The 13,916-nt window shown below is 38.7% G+C and overlaps 1 protein-coding gene and 1 pseudogene across 1 annotated transcript in view; both read left to right on the forward strand.

The window, feature by feature from the left end:
* The window catches only part of ZCWPW2 (zinc finger CW-type and PWWP domain containing 2), a 106,465-nt gene that overhangs the window by 26,444 nt on the left and 66,105 nt on the right, over positions 1–13,916 (forward strand). The window lies entirely within an intron of this gene.
* LOC117084536 lies at positions 7,237–7,950 on the forward strand (annotated as a pseudogene).

Genomic DNA, 13,916 nt, shown 5'->3' on the forward strand with positions numbered 1-13,916 from the left:
CCCAGGGATTTAATCTTTTATGGTCCTTTCTACTTTGGAGCTCCTCTATCCTCAAATACTATCTCTATACTGCATCACATTGATCCAGATATTAAATACATGCCCCCGACTTCAGAAAAAAGACAGGACCACTTACACAAAAAGTAATGTATAAACAATGTAGAGTTTTAAAAATATTTTCTAGAGGAGAAGTATGTAAATTGTACATATTGTCTGATCACTTTTTCTAAAACCAGATGAAGAATGATAGTCATGTATAATTTTCACTGGTTATAGCTGACTAAATCTTACTTCATACACTATTTCAACATCATTTCCCTTTAAATTAATTCTTAGAAGGACTCAGTGTTGGTCTTTGCTGCTGGCAAATTGGGCACTCAGCAGTGGCTATAGCCAGGTCAGCCTTGGTGAGTGGAAGTCCGTGTTGCTGAGTCCATGCATAACCTCCATCCCTGCCACAATGGCCACTTTGTTCATGGGCCCGTTGGTTGATGACAAGGATGACTGAGAAAGAGGCTGAGTGGTGTCCACAGAACGCGGTCATCCTATCCACTTGATTATTGAAATCCTCCTCTTCTGGGGTCACCTGTTGGTGAGCACTCACATGGGGTACAAATATCTTCACAGTTTTTGACCACTCAGAGAGGTCTATCCACATACCTCTTCCCCACATTTCTTTATTACCAATTTTCCAGTCATGCTTCTTCCAAGTCCCTGACCATCCAGCCAAACCATTGGCTACAGCTCTTGAATCACTATATAATCACACATCTGTAGATTTCTCCTTCCATGCAAAGTGCACAACCAGGTGCACTGCTTGAAGTTTTGCCTACTAGGAAAATTACCTTTCACAGCTTTCCTTCAGGGATGTCCTAGAAAGGGGCTGTAGAGCTGCAGCTGTCCACTTTTGAGTGTGGTGCCTGCATATCACGCAGAACCATCTCTTCTTCTGTCAGCTGATCACAGGGAATTCATCATGAGGCCATTGGTTCAGGGTGAGGGAGAGAAGGCAGGGTGGCAGGAGTGGAGACGGTGGGAATTTGAGACACTTCCCCATGTAACTTACTTGTGCCTTCAGGACCTGCTTGAGCCCGATCACATATACCACTTCCATTTGATGGTGGAATGGTGCTGTGCACAACCCAGTTTATGGCTAGAAGGGTCAGAAAGCACCTAGTTCATGATAGGCAGTTCAAGTCACATGGGGACTTGCTAATCCATAGTCAAATGTTCAGTTTCCACCAAAGCCCAGTAACAGGCCAAGAGCTGTCTCTCAAAAGGAGAGTAGTTATGTGCAGAAGATGACAGGGCCTTGCTCCAAAATCCTGGAGGCCTCCACTGTGATTTACCTATTTGGGCCTGCCAAAGGCTCCAGACAGCATCCTTACCTGCCACTGACACTTCAAGCAACATTGGATCTGCTGGGTCATATGGCCCAAGTGACAGAACAGTTTGCACAGCAGCCTGGACCTGTTGCATAGCCTTCTCCTGTTCTGGACCACACTCAAAACTGGCAGCCTTTTGGGTCACTCAATAAATGCACCAGAGTAACACACCCAAATGAGGAATGCGTTGACTCCAAAATCCAAATAAATCCATTAGGCATTGTGCCTCTTTTTTGGTTGTAGGAGAGTCCAAATGCAGCAGCTTATCCTTCCCCTTAGAAGGAATATCTCAACAAGCCCCACACCGCTGGACTCCAAGAAATTTTGCTGAGGTAGAAGTTCCCTGAATTTTAGTTGGATTTATTTCCCATCCTCTGGCATGCAAATGTCTCACCAATAAGTCCAGTGTGTTTGCTACTTCTTCCTCACTGGATCCAGTCAGCATAATGTTATCAATGCAGTGGACCAGTGTGATACCTCATGGAAGTGAAAAGCGATCAAGGTCTCTCTGAATAAGATTACAACACAAAGCTGGACAGTGGATATACCCCTGAGGTAGGACAGTAAAAGTATATTGCTGGCCTTGCCACCTGAAGGAAAATTGCTTCTGGTGGGCCTTATGGACAAGAATGGAGAAAAAGGCATTTGCCAAATCAGTGGCTGCATATCAGGTACCAAGAAATGTGTTAATTTGCTCAAGCAATGAAACCACATCTGGTACAGCAGCTGCAATTGGAATCACCACTTGTTTACACATATGATAATCCACTGTCATTCTCCAACATCCATCTGTTTTCTACACAGGCCAAATGGGAGAGTTGAATGGGGATGTGGTGGGAATCACCTCCCCTGCGTCCTTCACGTCCTTGATGGTGGCACTAATCTCCACAGTCCCTCCAGAGATGCGATATTGTTTTTGATTTACTATTTCTCTAGTTAGAGACAGCTCTAATGGCTTCTATTTTGCCCTTCCTACCATTATAGCCCTCACCCTACCAGTCAGGGAGCCAGTGTGGGGTTCTGCCCGCTGCTACATATATCTGTGCCAATTATGCAATCTGGCACTGGGGAAATGACCACAGGATGAGTCCAGGGACCTACTGGACCCACTGTAAGTCAGACCTGAGCTAAAACTCCATTAATTACCTGACCTCCATATGCCCCTACTTTAACTGGAGGACCACAATGACATTTTGGGTCCTCTGGAATCAATGTCAGCTCAGAGCCAGTGCCCAGTAGTCCCTGAAATTTCTGATCATTTCCCGTTCCCCAGTGCACAGTTACCTGGGTGAAAGCCCAGAGGTCTCCTTGGGGACATATGGGAGAAAGATTCACTGCATAAATTGTTGGTAATGTAGTGGGGTCCTTCCTCAAGGTGACCCGGCCTCCCCTTCATTCAAGTGGTTCTGGGTCTGTAAACTGGATCAAGTCTGGAAATTGATTGAGGGGGTGTGGTTCTCTGTTTTTCCAATTGAAATTAATCTTTTGTCCATTCAACCTAGTTTTCTGCTTGTATAAATTAAGTAGGAATGCAGTAGGCTTCCTATCAGTTTCACTTCTAGGAACGTTGTGATTAACTAGCCAATACCAGTGGGCTCTACACAAGTCAGACTATTCTGATTGCTGCTTCGCCTCTGCTGTCCATTACAGTAGATATGCCCACCTTGCCTTTAATGGTTGAGTGTCACCACTTGGCCTCTGCCACCTCAGGATCCAATTATTCTCATTGTATTTAAATTTTGTAGTCGAGTGACCATGGTTCCCACTGTTAGATCTGACATACAGAGAAGAGCAATTACAGGGCTCCTCAAAATTGCAGATGCTGCCCTCAAAAATCTGTTTTGCAAGGCATTGGTCGAGGGTGTATCTTCTGGACCCTCCCAGCTAGGATAAGTAGGTCTAAGTGACTAATCCACTCCACCATCCCAATCTCCCTAACCCTTTGGACCCCTTCCTCTACATTGAACCAAAGAAGATTAGGCATTTCCAGCTGCTCACAGTGAACCATCTTCTAATCCATGTTTCATGTGACCAAGCAAATAAACTGTTAGAACCTTTTTTTAACTCCCCAAGCTACAACATTAAAAGCAGAGTCCCTACTTAATGGGCCCAAATCAATAAATTCAGCCTGATCCAATTCTGTCTTCCTTCCACCATTATCCCACACCATTAATATCCATTTTTATGCCTGTTCACCAGATTTCTGTTTATATAAATTAGAGAACTCAAACAGCCCTTTTTGAGTGTAGCACACCTACTCATGCTCACACTCTCACCCTCACCTCTAGGGGTGAAGACTTTAGTCTAGTTATAGGTCTAGAAGATAGCATGAGTATTGAGGGTGGCTCCTGAGGAGAATCAACATTATTTTGCCTGGCAGCTGCCTCGGGGGAAGCCATCACTGTTGCCACAGGCAATGCAGGGTTGATCTCCTCAGACAAAGGCAGAAAGGCTGATGGCAGCATTGGTCAAGGAGGGGAAGCTGCCACTACAGAGTTTACAAATCCAGTGTCCCCAGCTTCATCAGGGTCCTCCCACATGTCCCCATTCCACAATGCAGGGTCCCATTCTTTTCCAATCAATGCACTCACTTTTAGAGTAGACACCTGGTGAGGCTGTACATGCACCTTTCGTTGCAGGTCAGCCACTCGCATGATAAGAGCTTGTGCCTGTTTTCCACAATTTCAGCTCTTCCTCTACAGGAGATAAGACTCTTACTCAGGGCAATCTTAGCAGATTTGAGGCTTAGTATCTGCTTCTTCTGAAGCCGGGAGTTAGAATCCCTGTATTCATATTTTGCTTTCATCACTTTGTCCACTGAACGTAGGAGCAACCAACCAGCTTCATTATATTCCTTGGTTCTTCACATATGGTCAAATGTATTATGTATAGAGTCACTAAACTCCTTGCCTCTCATGGGCAGTGAATCAGGAGTGCCAAATGCATTTATTTGGCTAACTCCGTAAAAAGTTCACACCATGGAGTATCAGTTTTTTCTATACTATTAGAAGTAGAGTCCTTAGCATTTTGGGGTCTATCATATTAAGCAGCCAACTCCAGAAACCCCCAAACCAACAAAAGAACTCCATCCTTAATATTCTATTCCCCTAGAACCATGCCTGGTACCCAAATCTGTATTAGGGTTCTCTAGAGGGATAGAACTAATAGGATATATATATATATATCCTATTTATATATATATATCCTATTAGTGTGTGTATATATCCTATTTGTGTGTATATATATGTGTGTGTGTGTGTGTATCCTATTAGTGTGTGTGTGTGTGTGTATATATATATATATATGAGTTTATAAGTATTAACTCACCACTTGGGTTACAGAGTGAGGCCCTAACATTATTAGTCTAAAAGCTCATATATGTAACTTTGGCTTATAACTCCATATTTTGTTTTCTGCATAACTTGAGAGACTGATGCTCTTCAAAGAATTATTAGTTTATATTTTGGGCAAACAACATATAAAGATGAAATTTCATGACAACAACTAAAAGGGGCAGGGATGAAGCTGTTAAAGGAGCAGAATTTGTGTATGTTGTGGAAGATAAGCTGGTATAAATTCAAATTAAAGTGTTATAACTTAAGGATGTAATCCTCATGTTAAACATAAAGAAAACAGCTATAGAATATATGCACAAGGAAATGAGAAAGGAATTTAAATGTTTCCGTATAAAAAATTAAATATAAAAGATGCCAGTAAGGCAAGAAATGAGGAACAAAAAGCTGTAAGGCGTATAGAAACAAATAACAAAATGACAGAAATAAGCCCCTTATTAGTAATTATTTAAATGGATTAAACTCCCCAATCAAAAGACACAGATTAATAGAATGAATAAAAAGACATGATCTTACTATCTGCTGTCTAACAAGACTCATTTTAGATCCAAAGACACAAATAGACTGAAAGTGAAACAATGAGAAAACATGTTCCATGCAAATAGTAACCAAAAGAGAACAGGGGTGGCTACACAAATAAACAAACATAATAACAAAATAAACATAAATGTTATAAGAAACAAAGGATACAACAACAGAACAAAATAAGGATATTTTAATGAATAAGATGTTCTCAATATTGTGAGACAATATAACTATTATAAACATGCATCTGTTAAAAGATTATTAAACCATATGAAGCAAAATCTTCCAGAATTGAAAGGAGAAATGGACAGTTCAACAATAATAGTTGGAGACTTAATAACCCATTCTCAGTAATGGATAGACCGCTAGGCAGAAGATAAGTAAAGAAATAGAGGACTCAAATAACACAGTAAACCAAATAGATTTAACAGACATGTACAAAACACTCTACCCAACAAGAATAGTATACACTTTTTCTCAAGTTCACATGGAACATTTTCTACAACAGATGACATGATGGACCACAAATTAAGTCTCAAGAGATTTTTAAAAGACAGATATAATGCAGAGTATTATCTCGGACCACAATGAAATGAAGGTAGAAATAATAAGAAGTAAAATTAGAATTTGTGGGAATAAAACACACCCCAAGACAACCAATGCATCAAAGAAAAAATTATAAGGGAAACAGGCTAACACTTAGAGATGAATGAAACACATCTTAGATAAAACAAAAAAACACAGGACACTAAAACTTATGGTATGCAATGAAAGCAGTACTAAGGGAAAAATTTATATCTACAAACACTTATTGAAAAACAAGAAATATTTCAAATCAGCAACCTAACTTTACAACTTAGAGGACCAGAAAAAGAAAAACTAAATCCAAAGCTACTAGAAGGAAGGAAATAATAAAGATAAGAGCAGAGATAAGATATATAATAGAAAAACAATAGAGAAAATCAGTGAAAACAGAAGTTGGTTCTTTGAGAAGATCAATAAAACTGTCAAACTTTTAGCTAGATGTACTAAGAATTAAAGAGAAAAGACTCAAATTACTAAAGTCAGAAATAAAGCAGGGACATTACTACCAATTCTACATAAATAAAAATGACGATAAGAGCATACTGTGGGCAGTTATACAGCAAAAAATTGGATAACCTAGATGAAATTGATAAATTCCTAGAAACACAAAATCTAGCAAAACTAAAGCATGAAGAAATAGAAAACCTGAGTAGACCTGTAACTAGTAATGAGATTGAATTAGTAATCCAAAATCTCCCCACAATAAAGAATCCTGGACATGATGGCTTCACTTTGAAGTCTACCAAACACTTAAAGAACGAATACTGATCCTTCAAATCCTACTTTTCCAAAAACCTGGATAGGAGGGCACACTTCCTAACTCATTTTATAAGGCCAGCATTACTCTGGTACAAAAGGCAGATTGAAACACTGCAAAAAAAGAAAACTATAGGCCAGAATTCCTTATTTACATTGATGCAAAAAGTCAACAAAATACTAACAAACCTATTTCAGCAGAATAGTAAAATAATTATACACTATGGCAAAATAGGATTTATCTTGGAATGTAAGAACAGTTCAATATATAAAAATCAACGAATGTAATATACCACATTACCAGAATGAAGGAAAAAATCATTAATTAATTAATCATTTCTACATTAATTAATTAACGTACAAAGAGGATTTGACAAGATTCAACAGCATTTCATGATTAAAAAAAAAAAAAAACTAGGAATGGAAGGCTACTATCTCAACATAATAAAAGCCATATATGAAAACTCATGGAAAACATTATATTCAAAGATGAAGAATTAAAATATTTTCTTCTGAGATGAGGAACAAGGCACAGATGCCAACTTTCACCATTCTATTCAACATAGTTCTGAAAGTTCTAGCCAGAGCAATTAGGCAAGAAAAAAGACATAAAAGATATCTAGCTTCCAGGGATGTTGTCAAGAGGCACTCAGAATGGACCAGGATTTGACATACATCGTAAGGTTTCCTACAATACAACCACTAATAAAACTAGGCTGTCCTGAATCCCTGGTAATAGAATTGTTTACCTTTATACAAAGAAGGTTGGGAAAGCACCGAATCTGCATGTGGTGTGTGCCCAGGCAGACTTAGAGGGGTTCGTGCTGTAAGGCCTAAATTTCTTTCTTTCTTTCTTTTTTTTTTTATTATACTTTAAGTTCTAGGGTACATGTGCATAACGTGCAGGTTTGTTACATATGAATACTTATGCCATGTTGGTGTGTTGCACCCATCAACTCGTTAGCACCCATCAATTCATCATTTATATCATGTATAACTCCCCAATGCAATCCCTCCCTCCTCCCCCCTCCCCATGATAGGCCCCAGTGTGTGATGTTCCCCTTCCCGAGTCCAAGTGATCTCATTGTTCAGTTCCCACCTATGAGTGAGAACATGCGGTGTTTGGTTTTCTGTTCTTGTGATAGTTTGCTAAGAATGACAAAGAAACATGTCAGCAGGCCCTATGGTATTTCCATGTGTACTAAATGTTTTCATGACAGGATCAAGTGTGCTTTCCTTGTTGAGGAGCAGAAAATTGTTGTGAAATTGTTTAAGGTACAAGCACAGAGTCAGAAAGCTAAATAAAAAAATGAAGCCTTTTTTAAGTAACAAAAATTAAAAGTCTTTAAAAAAAGATCCCAATTGGACAGAAAGAAGTAAAATTATCTTTCTTTGCAGATGATATGATCTTATGAGTAGAAAACCTTAAAGATTCCACACACAAAAAATTAGAACCAATAAGTGAATTCAACAAAGCAGCAGAAACACACAGAAATTTAGTTGCATTTCCATACACTAAGAATGCCAAAAGATAATTATAAAAATGACTCCATTGACAATGGCATCACAAAGAATAAACTACCTGAGAATTAACCAAGAAGATCAAATACTTGTACAATGAAAACTACAAAACATTGGTGAACAAAGTTAAAGAAGATATAAATAAATAGATAGAAACATGTTCCATGTTCACAGATTGGAACTTCCTATTGTTAAAATGTTAATACTGACCGGATGTGGTGGCTCATGCCTGTAATCCCAGCATTTTGGAAGGCTGAGGAGGATGTAACACTTGGGGCCAGGAGTTCGAGACCAGCTTGGCCACCATGGAAAAACCCCATCTCTACTAAAAATACAAAAATTAGCTAGGCACGTTGGCACATGCCTATAATACCAGCTACTCGAGTGGCTGAAGCATGAGAATCGCTTGAATCCGGGAGGCAGAGGTTGCAGTGAGCTGAGATTGTGCCACTACACTCCAGCCTGGGCTACAGAGTGAGACTCTGTCTCCAAAAAAAAAAAAAAAAAAAAAAAAGTCAATACTACCCAAAGCAATGTACAGAGTCAATGCAATCCCTATTAAAATCCGAATGATATTTTTGCATGAATAGCAAAACCCATCCTAAATTTATTTGGAATCTCAAGGGACCCTGAATAGTCAAAACAATCTTGAAGAACTAAGCTAGAAGACCCACACTTCCTGATTTCAAAACTTAGGACAAAGCTACAGTAAACCTATAGACAAGTGGAATAGAATAGACAGCCCAGAAATAAGTTCTCATGTAAATAGTCAAATTATTCTTGACAGTAGGGCAAAGACCATTCCATGAGGAAAGGACATTCTTATCACCAAATAGTGCTAGAAAAATTGGCTATTCACATGCAAAAAAATGAAGCTAGACCCTTATCTAAAACCATGTACAAAAACGAGTTCATAATAGATCAAAGACCTAAATATAAGACCTGAAACTATAAAGTCTTAGAAGAAAGCACAGGGCAATAACTAGTGGCATATACCAACAATGGAATATTATTCTGCCTTAAATAGAAAGGAAATACTGACATGCTACATCATGACAGAACCATGAAGATATTACGATAAGTGAAATAATACAATCACACAAAGACAAATACCGTATGATTCCATTTATATGAAGTACTTAGAACAGTCAAAATTGCCAGGCGCAGTGGCTCATGTCTATAATCCCAGCACTTTGGGAGGCCGAGGCCAGTGGATCACAAAGTCAGGAGATTGAGACCATCCTGGCTAACATGGTGAAACCCCATCTCTACTAAAAATAAAAAAAATAAATAAAAAATAAAAAAATAGCCGGGCGCGGTGGCGGGTGCCTGTAGTCCCAGCTACTCCGGAGGCTGAGGCAGGAGAATGGCGTGAACCCTGCAGATGGAGCTTGCAGTGAGCCGAGATCGCCCCACTGCACTCCAGCCTGGGCGAAAGAGCAAGACTCCGTCTCAAAAAAAAAAAAAAAACAGTAGTCAAAATTGTAGAGACAAAGTAGAATGGTGCTGCCAGGGGCTGAGGGAAGCAGAGAATGGGGAGTTATTGTTTAATGGGCACAGAATTTCAGTTTTCAAGATGAAAACAGTATGGACATAGATGGTGGTGATGATTGCACAACATTATAAATGTATTTAGTAACACCAAACTGTACATTTAAAATAGTTAAGATGGTAGATTTTATGTGTATCTTATCACAATAAAAAATTACAGAAAGTATGTGTTCAACATTTACATCACTCTAGTAATTACTCATAGAAATAACCATGAACATGTGCTGCAGGGCTATTTTTTTAAGCTGATGCATGGTATAGAATTCTTCCCCATTAGTACAAATGATTTTTCTTTTGTATTTAGTAGGTACATGTCTGTAGAACCCATGATTTAAAAGTTTATTTTGTAGCTTGATAGGTTACATGATTTAGTGTAGCGTTTTAGTGTAGAGTAGTGTAGTGTTTGCTCTTCATGCAAATCTCGTTGTGCATTAGAAAGCTTTACCAAACAAAAACAATAACAAAAACAGAGAACTGCCTGAACCTCACTCTACTGGATCAATTAAATCAGAATCTCTTGGAAAAGGGCCAGGCATAAGCATTTTTAAGTTCGTCAAGCATTCGAAGTTCCTTAAGTTTTAAGGAGAGACCACCTCTGATTAAGTTTTTCTCAACTTGAGGCATTACAGTTTTGTTGGTTTTATCCCTACTAGTGTGGTAGTCTAACTTTGTTTATGGCTTATAGCTTTCTGTTGGCTTTCTTTAGTGTACTTCTTTTGTTGGCCTTTCACTTTGATTTGCCTGGACTGGAAATTATGCTTACTGCCATAGGCTCACATGTCTAACCCAATAGTAATCAGTTTAACTGAACACAACATTGAGGTCATTCTTGTCGTTCAATATTATTTATGATTTGTAGATATTGCTGATTCAGAATTTGGACTTAATGTTTATAGCATGTTTAAGTTGATCATCTAGCTTGTAGGTGGCATGGAGCCATTATAATTTTTCTTGGGCATAAATAATGTATTCCTATTAGCAGTATAGTACAACCAGTAATTGCTTAGACTGCACTTTTATAGTTTTCTATGTTGCCAAGAAGAAGTAGATGGTTCATCCCTGATGCTAAGATGCTCCTATAGTAAAAATGTAGCTTGTCTTATCCATGATGTGAATGGATGTTTTTGGCCATATATCTTAGTAGTCTGCTTATCATTTTATGTAAGATATTCCTATATAGATATGGAATTATTTTGGGGGAGTCCCAGAGATCGTTTGGGTATTTATCCATTGTATTATGAAGTTTACCCATATTTTCTAGGGAAATGGAAAGGGAGCATTGCCATATTGCTAAACTTGAGCTATACAGATCCAATAATGCTGCTTTCTTTTTTTTTTTTTTTGAGACGGAGTCTCGCTCTGTCGCCCAGGCTGGAGTGCAATGGCCGGATCTCAGCTCACTGCAAGTTCTGCCTCCTGGGTTTACACCATTCTCCTGCCTCAGCCTCCCGAGTAGCTGGGACTACAGGTGCCCACCACCTCACCTGGCTAGCTTTTTGTATTCTTTAGTAGAGACAGGGTTTCACCGTGTTAGCCAGGATGGTCTCAATCTCCTAACCTCGTGATCCGCCCGTCTCGGCCTTAAGGCTGCTTTCTAATTGTGACAGTCATTAATATTGCTGATCAGCTTTCTAGATCTCTGCCTTCCTGCTGCAAAGTAGAAGTGCACATTTGGCACCCTCATGGTAGGTAGGGCCAGTGGCTTGTGAGTGAAAGTGATGAATGTCATTTGTTTGAGCACTTAACTGCGAGTGAAATATCATCCAGAGTTCTTTCTTTCCATGGCACAGTGACTGGTAATGTTTGAGGTGTCAGTTTGCTGTTGCCTCAGCCTGGATCCTGAGGGACTGCATTCAACATGTGCTGTGATGACTCCAATAACAAAAAGAGGCCACAAATGTTTATATCAATCATATATTGAGTCTATATATATGGGCTAAAGATAGGGAGATCTTTTAAACATAATATTAAAGTCTAACAGACATTATCACTATTTGACATATGGAAGAAACGGAGACTCAGGCTACATGTCTACTCCAATGTCTGTTGGCTAGATGACAGGGCAATGGTTAGAATCCATATATCACGTCCAAATTCTTTTCTCTTTGTATGCTGTGCCAACATATATATGCATAAGCAGTGGCCTAATTTATTTTTGAATGTTTTCTCACATTTGTACCTACAGTGAGGAAATTTTTGGGTTTTTGATACATGTTGAATGATGGAAGTCTCTGGTAGACTTGCTCTTTACTTGCTGCTCGATGCTCCCCTAGGAAGGAATAGAGACCAAGAAGAACAGGCAGAATTCTTATTTTCAAGTTACGTTTGCAGTGGTCATTTGACCAGCACATCTGGATTAACATCTAATTAAAAAGTGTTTTGCTTCTAAGATTCATTAGGATTCCAGTTCTAAGATGTAGTCTGTGATAAGGATTAGCAAACAAGTTTATAGCTTCATCATCTGGCAGCATTTTGCCATCAGAGTAATAGAGTGAAACTGGATACGGATTTATTAGCCAACACACTGGAAAAATACATTGGAAAACAAAAACTAAAAACCTCTTGCACCACGTTCCTACTAGCAAATAATCTTGTACAGCTACCAAACTCTCAGTAAAATTGTATTATACTAATCCCATAGTTGGCATAAAATTTGCTGTAATTTTGCGATTATTAGATTCAACCTTTGTTTTCTAAACATCCTTTAGTTTTTGTCCTGGAGAAAGGTTGAAGGAATTAGAACATGACTCTATAACTGTGATATATTTGTGAATAATCTGCCAAGAAAAACTTTGGTAGTAATTTACAATAGGAAAAGAATAAAGTTGTCAAAGTGGTTAACATAGTGGTTAAAAATACAGGCTCTAGAATCAGGTTCTTTGGGCTTGAAGGATACCTCTGCTACCTACTGATGCTTGACCTAAGACAAGTCACTTAACTTTTACAAATTCCAGATGCCTTATCGTTTTTATTTATTTATTTGTTTATATTTTGAGACAGAGCCTCACTCTGCCACCCAGGCTGGAGTACAGTGGCACAGTCTCGGCTCACTGCAAGCTCTGCTGCCCCAGTTCAAGCGATTCTCCTGCCGTTCTCCTGCCTGAGCCTCCCGAATAGCAGGGATTACAGGTATCTGCCACTGTGCCTGGCTAATTTGTGTAGTTTTAGTAGAGACGGGGTTTCACCAGGTTGGCCAGGCTGGTCTTGAACTCTTGACCTTGTGATCCACCCACCTCAGCCTTCCAAAGTGCTGAGATTACAGGTGTGAGCCACTGTGCCCAGTCACCTTATCTTTAAAATAGAAATTGTGATAGCATCTGCCTTATAAAGTGGATATGAGTGTTAATTGAGATAATACATGTAAAGCATTTAGCATGTGCTTGTCATACAGTAGGCTCTCAATAAATGTTAGTTGTTAGTATTCATTGGAAGTAACTGGTTAAATATACAGTTAAATTATCTATTTCCTTTCCCTAAGACCCCATGTCTATAGGAGAGAGTACCAAAAAGATGTTGAGAACAATAAGGTGGAGAATAGTATCTTTTATTTTGACTAAGATCATATATAGAAAATGACATGATTTTAATGATCTTTATCAACAAACACAATGCTCCCAGAAATTGAGAGAAGTAGAGCTAGCTGATCATCTTATTCTTTGATTCTTCAGTACATGACTGAAATGAGACCATTGCTGCAATGTTTTCATAGTTTAGTGTAAACAGAAGTGTCAATAACTACTGAAAGCAGGAAATAAGTTAGAGCCTTCTTAATCTGACTACTTGGTGAATGAGTAAGCCCAATATCAGCAGTGTCTCCAGAATACTTTGGATTTGTTTGATGGAATTTGGAAGGAGAACAGGAAATACTATACTTCATGTTCTTTGCAACTGAATGAAACCAGTTTCTTTCCCTATCTCTATTCTGTTTTTTGGATTCACTCACGTTTATATAGGCTGATTTCGCAGCACCAACTAAATTGTTGAATTCACCTCTATCATCTCTCAACTTCATCTCTTATAATTTTAGATAGCTGTGAACTTGTACTGAAGTTAAAAGTCCAAACCAAATAATATGACCAACTTCACTCAGTATATAAAGAATGGAACAGTTGGCTACCTTTTCCATCATCAAATGCATGAAAAATACATCAACTAGGTTTCTCATATTGACTCTTCAATGGAATAGCAATATTCTTTTCTAAGAAATTTCAATATATAGCTTTCTTGATTTTCTAAAAGT

Source organism: Trachypithecus francoisi, unplaced genomic scaffold (assembly GCF_009764315.1).
Source record: "Trachypithecus francoisi isolate TF-2019V2 unplaced genomic scaffold, Tfra_2.0 Lachesis_group0, whole genome shotgun sequence".
NCBI lineage: Eukaryota > Metazoa > Chordata > Mammalia > Primates > Cercopithecidae > Trachypithecus > Trachypithecus francoisi.